The sequence below is a fragment of the Pleurodeles waltl genome, chromosome 6 (assembly GCF_031143425.1).
Source record: "Pleurodeles waltl isolate 20211129_DDA chromosome 6, aPleWal1.hap1.20221129, whole genome shotgun sequence".
NCBI lineage: Eukaryota > Metazoa > Chordata > Amphibia > Caudata > Salamandridae > Pleurodeles > Pleurodeles waltl.
The window spans coordinates 351,105,984-351,124,361 of NC_090445.1; positions in this window are offsets into that span (position 1 = coordinate 351,105,984).

The window sequence follows — 18,378 nt, forward strand, 5'->3', positions numbered from 1 at the left end:
TTCAGCCCAGATTACACAGCTCTTAGTCGCATGATTCATAGTGCTTCTTGTCTACGTAAACGTAGTTCCCTATTACCCCCTCTGGGATCCCGGGGGACATGCTCAAGTCCCAAAAATTCAAAACATTTATGGGTTGGTTGTTCGTCACAGGTTACCATATGTGCTACTAAGGGATATCTCATGTCACCATTCTTGAGTACCCGAACATGTTCTCCTATTCTAATTTTAAGTGGTCCTATAGTACTACCAACATAAATTCTAGTACATTTACAGCGTATTATATATACAACAAAATTGGAATTACAATCCATAGTGGAACAGATTACAAATATTTTACCATCATGAGAAAATTCATGCAATTTGTGACAAGCCCAGCGACAGACTCCACAGAAGCCACATTTGAAAAAACCCGCCCCTCTTTGAGATAACTACGTCTTATTCGAGGAAATGGTAGTAAAGCTAGGACTTAGAATATTTCTTAGCGTTCTGCCCTTACGAAATGATGTGGACACACCTCCAGACACCACATCCTTTAATGATTCTTCCTGCAGTAATATATTCAAGTGTTTATTCATATATTTTTTCAAGATCAGGGAAGCATCATTGAAATCTGTTATGAACCTGACCACATTAGATGTTTCCTTCGTCTCATTGCACTCTTTGACTTTCAAGGTTTCATTTCTATCTAAATGCCGAGCTTTAAATCATGCCCTTTTGATGATCTTATTTGAATATCTACGTGCTAAAAACCTCCCTTCCATATCATTAATCTGGGCAAAAAATTAGTCATCTATACTACAATTCCGTCGTGCCCTCATGAATTCTCCAAAGGGAATTGATGCCACCTGATGTCTGGGGTGTGCACTCTTGGCATGCACAATAGAATTGCAAGAAGTAGCCTTACGAAAAAGTCTACTATGAATCCTACTGTCTGTAATGAAAAGTTCTACGTCCAAAAATTCAATCTTAACAGCACTAAAATGATAAGTAAATCTAACATTCATATGGTTAGAGTTTAAAAAACTACAAAATTCCATAAGTTTCTCCTCACCACCAGTCCAAATCATTATGCAGTCGTCTATGTACCGACTCCAAAACAATATGTGTGTCTGCCAAGAAACGGAATCCGGACCCCAAAACCATGTGTGTTCAAACCACCCCATGAAAAGATTTGCATAGGAGGGAGAGAATTTGGAGCCCATTGCTACACCTCGTTTTTGTCGAAACCACATGTTATTGAACATAAAAAAATTGTTAGTAGTAATCATGTTGATCATTTCCAAGAACATCATGGTATGGTCCCACAAACTTGCTGATCTTTTATTCAAAAACATATTTTAAGGCTTCTAGACCTGAATCATGATTGATACAAGTGTATAGAGACACCACGTCTAGAGTCACTAGTACCATGTTACTCTCCCACTCCACATCGCTCAAAATACTGAGAATATGCGTGGTATCTCTATTAAAAGAAGGAAGATTATGAACCAATGGTTGTAGAAAACAGTCCACAAATTCTGAAAGCTTTTCCGTCGGGCCAAGTATACCAGATACAATGGGTCTACGGAAAAGCTTTCAGAATTTGTGGACTGTTTTCTACAACCATTGGTTCATAATCTTCCTTCTTTTATTAGAGATACCACGCATATTCTCAGTATTTTGAGCGATGTGGAGTGGGAGAGTAACATGCTACTAGTGACTCTAGACGTGGTGTCTCTATACAATTGTATCAATCATGATTCAGGTCTAGAAGCCTTAAAATATGTTTTTGAATAAAAGATCAGCAAGTTTGTGGGACCATACCATGATGTTATTGGAAATGATCAACATGATTATTACTAACAATTTTGTTATGTTCAATAACATGTGGTTTCGACGAAAACGAGGTGTAGCAATGGGCTCCAAATTCTCTCCCTCCTATGCAAATCTTTTCATGGGGTGGTTTGAACACACATTGATTTGGGGTCCGGATTCCGTTTCTTGGCAGACACACATATTGTTTTGGGGTCGGTATATAGACGACTGCATAATGATTTGGACTGGTGGTGAGGAGAAACTTATGGAATTTTTTAGTTTTTTAAACTCTAACCATATGAGTGTTAGATTTACTTATCATTTTAGTGCTGTTAAGATTGAATTTTTGGACGTAGAACTTTTCATTACAGACGGTAGGATTCATAGTAGACTTTTTCGTAAGGCTACTTCTTGCAATTCTATTTTGCATGCCAAGAGTGCACACCCCAGACATCAGGTGGCATCAATTCCCTCTGGAGAATTCATGAGGGCATGACGGAATTGTAGTATAGATGATTAATTTTTTGCCCAGATTAATGATATGGAAGGGAGGTTTTTAGGACGTAGATATTCAAATAAGATCATCAAAAGGGCACGATTTAAAGCTAGGCATTTAGATAGAAATGAAACTTGAAAGTCAAAGAGCGCAATGAGACGAAGGAAACATCTAATGTGGTCAGGTTAATAACAGATTTCAATGATGCTTCCCTGATCTTGAAAAAATGTATGAGTAAACACTGGAATATATTACTACAGGAAGAATCATTAAAGGATGTGGTGTCTGGAGGTGTGTCCACATCATTTCGTAAGGGCAGAACGCTAAGAAATATTCTAAGTCCTAGCTTTACTACCATTTCCTCGAATAAGACGTGGTTATCTCAAAGAGGGGCGGGTTTTTTCAAATGTGGCTTCTGTGGAGTCTGTCGCTGGGCTTGTCACAAATTGCATGAATTTTCTCATGATGGTAAAATATTTGTAATCTGTTCCACTATGGATTGTAATTCCAATTTTGTTGTATATATAATACGCTGTAAATGTACTAGAATTTATGTTGGTAGTACTATACGACCACTTAAAATTAGAATAGGAGAACATGTTCGGGTACTCAAGAATTGTGACATGAGATATCCCTTAGTAGCACATATGGTAACCTGTGACGCACAACCAACCCATAAATGTTTTGAATTTTTTGGACTTGAGCATGTCCCCAGGGATCCCAGAGGGGGTAATAGGGAACTACGTTTACGTAGACTAGAAGCACTATGGATCATGCGACTAAGAGCTGTGTAATCTGGGCTGAATTCTGATAGAGAATTGGAATTCTTTTTGGGTGACTGAGTTATTGCTTGTCTTGATTTGCAGTTTTTGTATTTTCAAATGTTTATGAAATTATGACTTGAATTTACCTTACCTATTACTTTATTGATGGGCTATGGTATATATGTATTCACGAGTTAATAATCAAGATTCTCAAACGCATTTAGCTTATATTGAAACATTGGGGCCTTGATCATTATTTCCATGGTTAATTATATCTTTTAAACTACAAATTAAAAACCTTGAGACTGGAGGTGTTATTAGTTTAGATTTTTTGAAAATATATACTGCTTTACTATATTGAAGAATTTGTCTATGTTTTGTATTTAATTGAGTGTTCTATTTTTGGTATAGATTATCGAGGGATGACTTTGATCCCTATTTTTTGGCTTTGTTTGTGATAGTTACTATCAATTTTCTTTTCTACATTTACTGCAGTGTTTGTTACATTAATATGGTGGCTGTTTATTACTGTTGCTTTATCTTAGCATTTCCCTGTTTTTGGCATATTTTAGTCTCTTTATAATATACAGTCCTCAGTGCCGTATCGGGTAAATTACGAGATACCCGTGCATTCCACTGTTAGACATATTGGTGGAGTCCGTCTTCGTTGTTCGTGACCTTAGATCTGATCGGCGAACACCGGGTTTGTGTGCGCGCTGTCAGCTGATTTGCTTGGCGTCCGAACACGGAGGCGCCGGTTTCTATAATACTTATTTGATGTGGATCTAATCCTGAATATTTGGGTAAGTTAGTAGGACTGATTTAGGACTTTGAGGTGACATTAATTTTTGCGTGAGTTTTTGATTATGTTAAGTTGGTACACGGCTTGAGAAGTGCTTTAACTAATGGTTGTTCTTATAAATAAATTGTTGTTGTTGATCTATGACCGCGTCAGATTCTGATTATTGTTTATTATGGTATGTAATGACTATCAGTTATTTAGCTATTTCCTATCATTAGCTATCTGATGCGCGTGTGTTCTTTTCTTGCTTTCTTTGACTTTAGATCTGGATCTCCTATTTTGATATTAGATACGTCTTTAGCACATATACATTTGGATAACTTTTATTACTGCTTGATACTAAATTGTTGTGGATATATAAGGTATTTTAACTAAGTTTGTATGTTTGGTGCCTTCATGCACTTTGGGTTGCATGTGGTTCTTTTCTGGATTTTTATTGGTTGTGGTTTGGCACATATTTGTTGAGCATGCTGTGGGTGTGTGTATGCCTATTCATATTAGGTGTTTCTTTGATGGTTTCAGTGATTAGGTGTTGATTTGATATTAACTTTCCTCTCACTTAGTTTAGTGGGTAGAACATTCAAACTTCCTTATTGGGTTTTTACATATTTAATTTAACTTGTTGTTTGAGCATGTTGGTCTTAACTCGTACATTATGTTTATGATTTCTAGCCCTGAAGAAGTCGTAGGGGATTTAATATTTCCCAAGACGAAACACGTGTTGGCTGGAATTGCAATTTTCTTTGGATGTATGACTATTTGATGTGAAGACACGTTCCGAATAAACTTTTGGACTTATCAGATGACTTCAGAACCTGTTTTGTGTGACATGGACTGATATATGTAATTGTTTTCCATAAGATTTGTATATTTATTTTTAGATATCTACAAGAGGGGAACCTCATTGTGTATTCACTTAGTTTTTGAGTTTTTTTATACCTTTGAGGGAGGGGTGTTTCCCTTGTGAGGTTACCCCGCTATAACACATAGGGTGGATTGGTATCCTGAGCGCCACATTCCCTCATTCCACACCCCAATTAACTGTGGCCATGGGAAGCAGAGTCATCCAGGGTTACAAGACTGAGGCACAGAAACTACGGTGGGAGAAGGTCTGCTTCCATATGGAGAGCCTGTTTGAAGAGGAGCGGACAACCCACCAACTAAAGCATTGTTGGGCGGATTTAATAAGCTGGGTACGTGACGTCATTGACTACCTTGGGATTGAAGTTGGTGAAGGAGATATGGTTTATCATTATTATTATTTTTTTTAATCTCATTTGACTGTATATGTTTTATGCCCATAGGGCCTCATTTACTAGGCTTTGGCAGAGTGCAGCACTGCAAGCCTTTGTGCTGTGCAGCCCTGCATCAAAACAAAAGGCCAAGAAAGCACTGTATCTATATTCCTGTCCTTTTCCCCTGTGCTGGTGCACAAATTGCTGTCTAGCCCCAAAGCAGGCACCCTTGAGCCATTGTGCAAGGGTGCCTCCATTGCAGGGATGATTGTTTATGTGCAGAAAAGGATCACACAAACAGTCATTGATAGTGTTTTTCTCATTCTATGTGTGCTGTAGAATGCAGCACACATAGAGGTAAAATGGAGGAGAAATAATGTAATTTCTTCCCATTGTGCTACTTTGATGCCACCCCTGAAGTGACATAGTAATCTGATGCATTCCCAGCCTTGTAAATCTAGGAATGCATCGGATTCTGTTGGAATCCATGGATTTTGCAAGGGAACACCCACATTAAGACCCTTGGAACAACCCTTTCATGCAGTGTTTTGTGTGAGAGGGGTCCCTATTTGCAAAGCCATGATAAGCCACACAAAGTGGCTTGGTGTGGCCTTGTAAATCTGATTTGGCACACTGTGCTACCGGAGCTTAAAAAAATGATTGTCCTGTGGCATAGTGTGTTGCTAGGGCCTTCTAAAAGAGGCCTATAGTGTCAGTGGGCCATATATGTCAGCGCACAAATGCCATGCCCCCACAATACTTTTTTAAAAATGAAGTATGCTACAGAGGCTTCCAAATACCGAGCTGTCATGCGCCCACCCTGACTAGTGGCCCTGTCATACCTAGTGAATACTTTCGCTGTTAGCACCATGGTGCACATGTTAACAGATGGGGTGTGCACCAACTGAGGAAGTGTGCACTTTTCCGTTACACGGGCTGGTACAAGGACATTTGCTAGCTTGTGCTGCTCTAAGATACGTGCTTTTTCAGGAGCGGTCCTATCTTGTGACACTTCAGTTGTTCATGTCTCCTGATCTCCTGGCCTGATGTATGTAACTCTGCATGTAGGTTTCACATGTGAAATGTCATACCGCTGAACATTTCTCACACATGTTTGTGTCCAAATTGCAAAAACTGAGCTTTGGGGATGCACAGGGGTGTATGGTCAATGTCTATACCTATGCAGCACTAAGTTTATAAAATCTTCTAAATCTGGGGCAGCATCAAAATGCAATGGCTGTAGCTGTGGAATGCCCACAGCAATACCCATTGCACGCCCCTTCCACACAAAGTGCTACATGTGAAGGGGCTGTAATTACAAGGGGGCGTTAAGCCACACAAAGTGGCTTAAGCCAACTTGTAAATACGGTGCAGTGCACAGCGCCACTGGAGCATCACAAAAAGTGATGCTATGGTGGCACAGGGGCTTGTAAATGAGCCCCTAAGTCTGCCAGGGCAGGTGTCAACATTCCACACTTGGTAATGCAGGTGAAGTGCAAACTCTTGTGTTATGCCCCATGCTCTATGTTGGATAGATCAACATTTATTTCCCCTGCCATCTTCACAGATATGGCAATGTTTGTTGGACCAGAAAAATGTCTGCTCAGAATAGTCATACCCACAATCCAATATTCAAATCATCTTTGGCTAGCGCTGGCCATGAAAGTCTCCAAAATGTACCTCAAACAGGATCATACTTGGACAGTGTTAGCAATTGACATTTCTAACATCCCTGTGCAGATGAGATGTAGGGCATGCATGCACACACCCATCAGATGGTTGTGCTGAGTGCTGGTGTGCAGCAAGGTGATATGAATATCTAACACATATATACAGTCAATAGGCTGGGTAATGGGACTAATGCAGTTACATTGGGGTATGTAAAAAGTTGTGGCACAACCCACCATGTACTTACAAGAAGGTATATAGGAGTGGTTTAAAAAAATCTCTGTGTGATGTGAGTGAGCTATCCACCCTCTTTTATTACATATGATACCTGACACATGTATATTCTATGTAGCAATGTGTCCAGATATGTGTCCTTGCCATATGAGGCACCCAATCTTGTGACGCAATACGTGTACTTTTCTGATCTTGCTCATCTCACTTTGACTAATGCCAATAGAATCAGGGGCACTGTAGGAAGCAGAGGGACACTGATGAGCATTACAACATGAAGTCTGTACCATACTAGGGTCACAAAACAGCATTGTTCTAAAGCATACTCAGTGCTGACATGGTCATGCCTAGATGTTCAAAGACGATGCATTTATATTATGCAACATTCCCTTAATGTTGGTACTTTAACCATAGTAATATTGGAGATGATAGATATTAGGCAGATGTATGATCACTTTGATCTTTGAGACATATTTGGGTTATGGCCAGTGCAACATGTTGTGATATGATTAACGTAACATGGTTGATGTTCATTTTCCAAGTTACCCTTTGTATCATGTGTTTTCTTTATGATTAATTAGAGAACATGACCCGGAGTGGAAAAGGCATCACCATATCCACAAAGAAAGGTACTGGCACATCCTGAAAGTCCACAAGGCCTATCACAGACTTGCCAAAACTTTTGAGAAGGAGAAAGTAACCGGGACCTGGGGAGCATTTCCACAGGGGCCACCAACTCTGGACAGGCCTACCACCAGCAAGTCTCAGAGAGAGGACAAGGGTGGGTCAGCAGGAGCAGGGCCATCCACCTCCACAGGCAGCCAAACACAAGGACATTTCTCCCAAGCTCTAACCCCAGGGCTTACTGCAGGATATGAACAGGACATGTGTCAGGTGATTTCTGACCTCAAATGTCATGTAGCAGGCCTGGAGCACAAAATGGACAACATGCTCATCCTGCTAAGGGAGGTAAAGCAGGCAGTACAAAAACCCTAGGAGGCAAGATAAGCCAAAGGGACCCTTTTTCCTTTACCCTTGTTCATAGTTTTTTTTTTTTATTGTAGGTATTTTAAATAGATTAGTTTAGGTTTAATGTAGCATAGGATAGGTTTAGTAGTTTGATTTGTTTAGTAAGGATATGTACATTTTTAGGAATTTGGTTTTATTGGGATTTTTAGTAGGTGGGGGTTGATGTGTAAGTTATGTGTTTTATGTGCATAAAAAATATGAAATACAAAAAAACTAAGAAAAATGTATAAACTACGAACAATATATATATTTTTATGCCTAAATGTGTAGTTAGTTGATGCATAGATGTAGTTTCTGATGACTTTGTCTGCAGATGTGTTTTAAAGGGGAGGTGGGTTGATGTTTAAAATGTGGTGTTAAATGTATAGAGTAATGTAGGTTAAGGTAGTTGTAGTTTGTATTTAGTATGAGGTTAGGATAGTTAGGTTTTGTAGGCTAGGTTTTGTTAGTTACAGATATTTAATGTTCTATTGAATGTTGTTGTTTGCTTCGTACAAGTCTCCATCATGAATTACTTTGTAGGAGTTACCATGTATGCCCAGGTAATGTGAGATACATGCCTTTGTCTTTGCTAGCAGTGTTTGGCAACATGTGTGACTGGATGATTTGCCTGTGATATATTATGTTAAGTCTTTTATAAAGCACATGGTTACCCAAAGGCCTCCCAGTGCTGAGAACGGACTGTGAGGGAAAGTCTGAGGGGATATACTCTAAATAGTCTGTTTTTTAATGCTCACTGAAAAGAGAGTTCAGGGCTAGTGAGGCGGAGGCTAAGAGGTAAAGAATTCCATAACTTGGCTCCATGATAAGCCAGGGATCCTCTACCCCATCTTGATTTCTTTACCCTAGGGATGAAGGCTAAAGCTGCTGAGGAGGACCTAAGCTGTCTAACGGGTATATGAAAGGAAGCTAGTGTCCTTAGCAAAGGAGGACCTCTATTATGCAGAGACCTATGCACATAACACAAAGCTTTAAACTTTATGCGATGCTCCACTGGGAGCCAGTGGAGTGAAGAGACAGTTCATTTAGCTGATACATATCTCAGTATATTTAAGAGAAGGCGGGCAGAAGCATTCTGTACCACCTGCAACTTCCTAATCACATATTTTAGGACCCCAAGGTACAATACATTACCATAGTCTAATCGTGAAATGATAATGCCCTGGACAAAGAGTCTCTTGGCATCAAATGGGAGAATTTTAAAAACCTTCCTCAGCAGCCTAAATAGACCAAAAGATGTGGCGGAATCCTTCTTGGCATGATGAGCCGATATACTAAGCTTACAATCTAAAAACCACCTTCGCTAAAAGATGTGTTTTCTAAATTGTGAGTTCAGAGACCCCAAACTCCACATCTCTATCAGCTCTCAAAGGGAAACTGCACATTAAGGATATTGAAAGGCAGCCCCCACATTGACCTATGAGAGAGATAGGCCCTGCAACAGTGAAACCCGAATTTGGCAGTATTTCACTGTTAAGACATGTAAAACACATCAGGACATGTCCCACCTTTAACATTCACTACACCATCCCCCTTGGTCTACCTAGGGCCTACCTTAAGGGTGCCTTACATGTATTAAAAGGGAAGGTTTGGGCCTGGCAAGCGGGTACACTTGCCAGGTCAAATTGGCAGTTTAAAACTGCACACACAGACACTGCAGTGGCAGGTCTGAGCCATGTTTACAGTGCTACTAATGTGCGTGGCACAGCCAGTGGTGCAGGCCCACTAGTAGCATTTGATTTACAGGCCCTGGGAACATCTAGGGCACTTTCCTAGGGACTTATTAGTAAATCAGTTATGCCAATCATTGAAAAGCCAATTACACAAACAATTTATACAGGAGCACTTGCACTTGGGCACTGGTCAGCAGTGTCCAGAGTATCAAAAACAGCAAAAACAGAGTCTAGCACACAATCAAAACATGGGAAGCAGAGGCAAAAAAGACAGCGGAGACTACTCCAAGGATGCCAGGCCTAACAATGTGCATTACATTTATTTGATGTTTAACCATAGGTGGGCCAGCATACTGTCCTTTAGCAGCATCACGTTTTTGATGCAGCCAGGATCATAACGCCATGATGCGCGGTTTTGTAATTACGGTGCATCATGGTGTTAGGATTTGTTGTATCTCAGCGTTAAAATTGTTGGCGCATCGCTGCATTGTGCCAGCGACGCGACATTTCTTGTAAATGAAGCCCTTAGTTTTCAATTGTACAAGAGAATAAAGTTGTGGTTTTCATTAACAGATTCAGAAAGCTACAGGTCAGTATATTAATAATGAAAGCATAAGAGCCAACAAGAGATACAAGGCAAATATTATATCCACATAATAACATCAGGGTTAGAGGTCACAGTAACCATCATCATTACTGCTAGGTAACTAAGGGAGGAGACACTTTCGCCCAGATTTACCAAATGGTCGTGAAGCGCAGTGCCGCAGCACATAATTCTGCACTGCGATGCGTGACAGGGAGGGGGCAGGAGAGCACTATATCTACAGAGATATGGCCACCTCCTCCCATCTCCCTTGCACTGGCGCTGATTTTAGCTGCTGAGTGCCATGCACACACCTTTGCTCCATTGTGCTAGAGTGTGTGATGATTGTACCATAGGTTTTGTACTAGAAGAATACCCTTCCAGTATGAAATACTATCCCTGGGCAAGTTTTAAAACTTTTCCCACAATGTATGTGTGATGCACAGTGCAGCACGCATGCAAAGACGGAAAAGAAAGGAGAAATTAAAACATTTCTCCTTTTAATGCTGCTTTTTAAAGGCATTCCATTTTAGTGCAAACCACTGTCTACTATTGTTTGTAGATAGGGTTTGGTGTCAAAAGGCATGGAGTGGGTGCATGGGAAAACCCAGGTACTACCCATGTAAACCCCCCTTGGCGCTCAGTAACGCAAAGATTGCTTCACACTGCTTTGCGTTACTTTTAGGGGATACTTTTCAGCGCAAAACAATTTTTGCATGGAAAGTAAATTAGGAAAAAAACATTTGTGCTGGTTAACGTCCCATTTGGGACGCTAACCCAGCACAAAATGTTCGCGAAAACCCCCTTTCATGTTGCCTCGTGCAGACTTCCGCCCATTTCACCTTGTCTCTCCGGTTCGAGGAGGAATCTTTGAGAGAGTGATAATATTTATCTAACCATTAATCCTCCAATAACACTCCGCCTTCCAGCGAAGACAAATTAACTACCCGAGAAAGGTATTTTCTCGTTCGTAGACGCAATAGGTTTGGTCCCCTGCGGTGTAAAGCAAACAGACTACATCAGAGAAATTCCCTGAGGGCACCGCCGAGATATTTGTGCGAGTCCCGACTTCATTTCTCTCACTGTGCATAGCCAGTTCGTGCACAGTAATATCGTCCCGTATCTTCAGTTTTCATGGTGGTCATTTGCAAATAAACCTCACTTTTGGCAATATCTCTGGAGATGGTTAAACGACTTCTGAGAGTTTGAGAATAATAAATGTCATTATTGTAATATATTCCTGCCAACCATTCCAGCCCTTTCCCAAGTGGCTGGCGGATCCAGCTCACGCCATACATGTTGCTGCTGTCAGTCAGGGAAGCACCGGACACCTTACAGGTCCCAGTGAATGTCTGTGAGGGCTGCAGGACTCCGGGGCCCGACTCCAGCAAAGAAATCTGGGAAAACACACCTGTAGAGAAAGTACATAACTAACAGGTTATTTTGTATGGAAAATCCATCATTTTAGCACAATAAAATATTACTTCTTGTTTAAAAAATGTCCAGCAAAAGAAATATATTAAATCCTGAGCAAATAGATCATATTAACCCTATAAAAGCGCAGGGCTGGTTTAACAATACGATTGCCATTTACAAATCAGCTGGTTAGGGAAGTGAAACAAACGGGGCGGTAGGTGTTTAACTTTAAATCTGAAAACTTACACTTGGGCAGAATAAAAAGGACACTCAAGATCCGTAATGATAACATTGTTCTCAGAAAGAAGGCTCCAAAATCGCTGAAAATTTTAAGCGCGAGTAGCAGTCTATCTTTCCAATATCAGCTTTCTTCTTTGTATTATACAGCGTGCCCAGCTTGGGCATTTGCATCATGTAAATATCAGCGTCGTTCAAGAGACTGAAAGCATCTAAGGGACAAGGAGAAAGAGTCTGAACAGAGACATTGTTGAACTAGCGCAGAAGATTGCCTTGTTAAAATATGTTAGAAGTTTTACCAGTTTAGTTATGTTTAGGAACAAAGCCTTATTTTCGGCCATTAACAGTTATTTTTTTTCGTTTTTATATTCTCTTTAATTAAACGAGATACTAGTCTATGCAATTTAAATGAAAATAAATCATAGCGAAACCTAGCAATATATAAATATACAATAAAATAAATATAACGTTATATCATATCAATGTATGTAAAATATATATTCAAACTTGATTGTTTATGATGTAGATCTAAAGAATCCGAGACATTTGATTGAATTCTGTCACTCACCCATCATATAACCGAAGCAGCCTAGGGGTGGCTCTCTGTGCTCCTCAGTTAAATGAATATCTTCTCCACAGTTTCTAGGTTATACATTTCATTAATTCAATCTTAAATCTTAGGTACATTTATCAACCTAAATTTCCTGTGGCCACTTTAAAAAGCTAGGTCTTGCATGGAATGTTGCCTTCAATACTGAACTAAACATCAGCAGTATGCTCATTTATAAATTAACCTCTGATCATATGGGGTCTCGCCTATATTTTAACCCATACGTTTAAATAAACAGATGAAGAAGAGATACTCTGTTCTATTTGTAATTCAAGCAGTTGTCTTAAGATGACGGTTTGGGTTTAAGCATACCAGCCGGTGTGTATTATGATCTTAAACATGGAAAGAGGCACAACGTTCAAGCTAAGCAACATGGTATTCCATAGAGGCAATCATTCTCACATCCGGCTCTTCTTTCCATCCATCCTTTATTTCTGAAGTAATTTATAACATCATGTGGCAAAGACCTATGTTTTGTTGCTTGACTTAACTCGCCCTTTGTCTCTATGAACTCTTCCGTAACAATAGGATTTTAGCTTCTTCTCTTACCACTCTTGCAAACCAAAATAATTTCAGATTTTCTATTTAGAGTGAAACGATTCCCGTACTCCGATTTAGGCAGTTTAATTATTTAAACCAGGACAATGAGCGTAATCGTTTGGTTATCTGTGGTATCACATGCTGTGACCTCAGTCCACCACATTTCGCACTCTTCCTTCATCTATCAAGGACTGATCATTTGCACTGAGTAGCTAGATCGACATAAGTGTGAGGACAAATCTGCAGATCATTGAGGCTACCTTTATATCATTTATAGATCAGCTTGATAGCATTAACGTTTAACTTTTATGGCACTTGAAAGCCCATATTAAAATATTTAAATTCACATTTACCTTTCCAAACTGAAAGGTTAAAATAGCGTAATTCACTAGGGTCAAATTCCCAACTAGTCAAGCATACCTTGATGTACCATGTCCATAAATATACGAGTGACAATTCTGCATTTTTTAGATAATAGTAAAATCACATTTAATATTGTTGTGAAATAGAATTTGTAGCATTACAATGTCTGTTGGAAAATGGGTTATTGGTAAGGGTAGGTAAATACCTACACTTAGCAATAGGCCACTAAACTCCACTTAGGTCCAATTCGGTCTCAGTAAATTAAACCCAGCTCAACCCTTGGTAGCTTGACAACGAGAGACAAGGCTTAACTTAGGAGACAGAGTGTAAAGCATTAAAATATCACAAAAAAGTAATTAAATAAAACACAGGAAACAGTTTAAAATCCAAAATCAATTTATAAAAATAGGAAATATTTTTATCTTTAAAATGACACCAAAACGAATAAAATCGGATAAGGAGAACCGGAGATATGAATTTTTAAAGAATTAATGCTTTCTACTGCACAGAAGCAACTAGCGCTCAAAGGGTTAATAAAAAAAAAGTCACACTGGAATGGAACAAAGTTCAGAGTTCAGGCCACCCATGAGGCAACACTGTCACATTGACTTTCAGAAGTGTTTGATTCAGGAAAGTGGTCCACAGCACCAGCCAAGGGTTCAGAGGCTGTGGTGTGCCTCTTGGGGCCTGGGACTACAACTCCCACAATGCACCTCTTCAACTTATGGAGTTGCTCCAAACATCTGCAAACTTCTGGATCTTCTTCCAGAGGTCCTTTTTGTGTCCTTGAAGTGTCCACAATTTGATCCAAGGTTCCAGAAGCTCTGAGTTGCTCCTTGGGAGTTGGGACTACAATTCCCAGAATGCACCTGGTCAGAATCCTCAAATGGCCACTGGACGATGGTCAGCTGGGCTTGCTTGCAGGACTTGATGCAGGGGCCTCTAGGCAGCTCCTTTGTACCTGTAGCAAACAGGGAGTCCCTTATTGAAGCAGTAAAAGACAGGTAAAGTCTTGTTAGTGGTGAAGCCCAAGTGTGCAGCTGGTGCAGTCCTCCAGAGTGCAATGTCCAGGTGCAGGTCAGGTGTCAAGCAGGGTAGTCCTTCTTCTCCTGTAGTTCTTCCTTGTTGGAATCTGATGGTGATCTGAGGTATGGGTGCAGGTCTGCCAGTTTTATCCTTGCTCCTAGGTGAAAAACAGGGGGGTCCTGGTTCTCCAATCAGGGGCAGGGTCCTTCCCCCTGTGATGACCACTTCCTGGGAAGTGTGGCAAACATCAATCCCAGGGAGCAACATTCCTCAGAAATCCATCATGGCTGAAAGTGATTTTTGGAGGTTACATCTGGCTGAGCCCACCCACTAGTGTGGCTAAAAATCCGAAACGCACCCCTCTCCTGCCCTCTCCTAATCTAATAAAGGGGGCACCTAATTGTCTGGGTTTGCAGGATGTGAGGGTGTTGCTGGGTTGCTCCAAAGGTCCTTCTCGGCCTTTGAAGACCAGTTTGGCTGCCCTCCCCCTTCCTGCTTCACCATCTGGTGAGGGGAGATCTCCTCGCCCAAGCACATCCCTTTGTGTGGAGCCAGGCCACTTCACACCTCATCAAGGCAGCCTGGCCAGGCTGCAACAGGCTGGCTAATTAGAGCACAGCAGCAAAAACACTGCAGGGCTGAATTTGGCAACTTTTCTGGTAAAGTTTAAAACTCTTTACCTGAACAAGTTATATTAAATCCAACAACTGGAAGTTGTGGGATTTATTATAACAATTAATTTTATACCAAACTTCTGGTATCTGTTACTTAAAGGGACTTTTAAAATTGAAATAAAGTCTCCCCATTCTAGCCTATGGAGGCCATTCACTACAATGAGGGAAAAACAAATTTGGCTGTTTTACCTCACCAGGGCTTATAAAACTATTTTATAAGGTCCCTGCTTATAGTTACATGGCACCCAGCCCTAGGGGCACATAGGGCACACCTTAGGGGTGGCTTATATCTCACAATAAGGTAGTTTAAGACGTTGGGACTACATTTAATTCCAAAGTCGAATTTGCATATAACTTTAATTAAAAAGCAGCCAGCAAGGGAGGCCTGCCTTTAAAATGACACTGGGCACCCCAGCAGTGCACCTATGGGTGCACTACCTATGCTGGGGTCCCTAAACCTACATGCCCTACCATATACTAGGGACTTATAGGTAGGTTGACTTGGCCAATGATAATTAGCCTAATTGGCATACTAATTGTACACAGAACACAGGCCCTGGGACTGGTTAGCAGTACCCAGGGCACCATCAGAGTCAGGAAAACGCCAGCAAAAAGTGGAAAATAGGGGCAAAAAGTTAGAGGGCCTCTGCAATCATCCCTGTTCTCTCACAATGTCTTTTCAAATTTTAGTTATTATTTAATATCTTAATGTGCTAGTGTAGAAAAGTCCTCCTTTTTGCCCTGGTCACACCCAAACTTTTTGGACAGATACTGGTGGTTACTGACTCTTGGCTGTGCCCTGGGTACTGCTACTCAGCCCTAGGGCCAGTGCTCTGTGTAAAATGGATTATGAAAGTTAGGCTAATTATAATTGGCTATATCAACATACCTATAAGTCCCTAGTATATGGTAGGGCATGTAGGTTTAGGGACCCCATAATATCTATTGCACCCATAAGTGCATTGCTGAGATGCCCCGGGTTATTATAAGGGCAGGCCTGCCATTGCTGGCTGCTTCCTAGTTAAATTTGACCCTAAATTCGACTTTGGAATTAAACGTACTTCCAAAGTCTTAAAATACCTTATTTGTACATATGTCACCTTTAAGGTGTGCCCTAGGTGCCCTCAGGGTTGGGTGAAGTGTAACTATAATCAGGAATCTTATAAAATATGTTTTATAAGTCCTGGTGAGGGAAAAATAGCTACATTTGTTTTTCTCCAATTGTAGTGAATGTGCCCCAGAGGTTAAAATTAAAAGACTTTATTTTAAAATAATAAAGACTCATTTTCTATAGGAGGGAGCAAAATATGGCATCATAATATGGTATCAAATTATCAGTTATAATAAAATCCAACAACTTGACACTGTTGAATTTAATACAACTTGCACCTAAAAAGAGTTTTAGAACAAGGATAAAACTGGCAGAGCTGCACCCTACCTCAGATCCCTACAATGAACAAGACAAAGAAGAAGAAGGATTGCCCTGCTGGACTTCTGACCTGTGTCTGGACACTGCACTCTGAAGGACTGCACCAGCTGCACACTTGGGCTTCATCACTAAATGGACTTTTCCTGTCTTCAACTGCTTTAAGAAGGGAATCCCTGTTTGCTACAGGTAGAAAGAAAATAGCTGACCAAAGTCCCCTGCATGAAGACCTGAAGAAACTGACCTCCTGACCAGTGGTAATTGTTGGATTTGAGCCAGGGCGCTCAAGGAACAACTCAAACTCAGAGCCTCTGGAACCTTGGGGTGAGTTGTGGACTCCTAAAGGACCGTCAAAGACCTTCTAGAAAATCCAGATGCTTGGAGGACTTTTGAAAAAAACCTCCATAAGTGGACCGACCCGACATCGTGAGTCAAGCTGGCTTACGTCGACCATCACCTGGCCTGACCTACAGGTTTGTCCCACTGAAAAACTCCAGAGCCCCAGATTTCCAGGAATCCACTGGGGGCTCATGGAAAACCAATCAGATGATGGTGACTAAAAATCAGCTTGCTCTGGAGGGTCGCCTGACGTCGGAGAGAAAAAGCTCCCAAAAAGTTTCTATGTCCGATATTAAATGTTGACTGAGGCTTCCCACACAGCGTATCCGAGGAGGGTTCCAAGGAGGTTGGCTTCAATTTCTAGTTTGTCCCAGGTGACGATTTCTGTCAGGAAAACTCAACTAAGTCTGAATGTAAAATTCTTCACTGAGGTGACGAACAGGTCTATTGAGTTTATTTGGATACTACCATCCCACTGTCCTGACAGTCTTGGCATAGAACTCACACACCACAAATCTCATGTTTGACAGTACCGGGTTCAATCCATATTCACTTCATTTGTCAGTCTGCAAATCCCACCTGCGTGTGACACTGTCTGATATTTCCAACTGAGGATGACCTGGTGAAGTAACCTGCAAATCATAAATGTCAAATATAAGGTGCAGGCCGCATTGAAACAATTAAATTAAACAGCCAATTCCTATATACAATGGTAACTCAGATCGTGCATTGTGAGAGAATTAGACTGTGGTGATCAAAAAGCTGCAAACTACTACATGTAATAATCTGCATGCACATCTCAGTCATGGGCTTTGAAGCTACTTATAACCTGTCTGATGGTCGTACTAAGTCCCTTATCAAGCATCCCTAACCCCACCAATACCCCATTGATTTACTTAAATAACACAACAGCACAAACCTAAAGTCAGTTGAAAAACTGATTGATGAGATCTGCTCTGACGTCTCCAGCTTCATTCTCATCATACTCATCCACACCTTGCAGACCTGCATTCTCACCCACTGGAATTGCTGGCTCCCCCTAATCTGGTAAAAATGGGATTTGATGTCTCAGGGCGAGGTTGTGGAGAGTGCAGCAAGCAAAAATGATTTGACATACTTTGGTAGGATAGTAGAGGAGGGCTCCACCAGGCTCATTGATGCTATGGAATCTTGCCCTCAGGAGCCTGAAAGTCCACTCCATGACACGCCTTGTCCTTCCATAGAACTCATTGAAGCATTCTTCCACTGGCGTGGTTGGGTACCTCACTGGTATCAATAACCATGGATGGTTTGGGTAACCTGAGTTCCCTGTAAAGAAGAGTATAGAAAGGCAAACATAACATACATCCACACATTTGTTTGCAGATAAAAGTGACAGACATCCATGACATATGTGACTTACCAACCAGCCAGACCCACTCTGTGTATTGTTGTGTCATCAGCAGTGGGATACTGCTGCTCCGCATGATGAA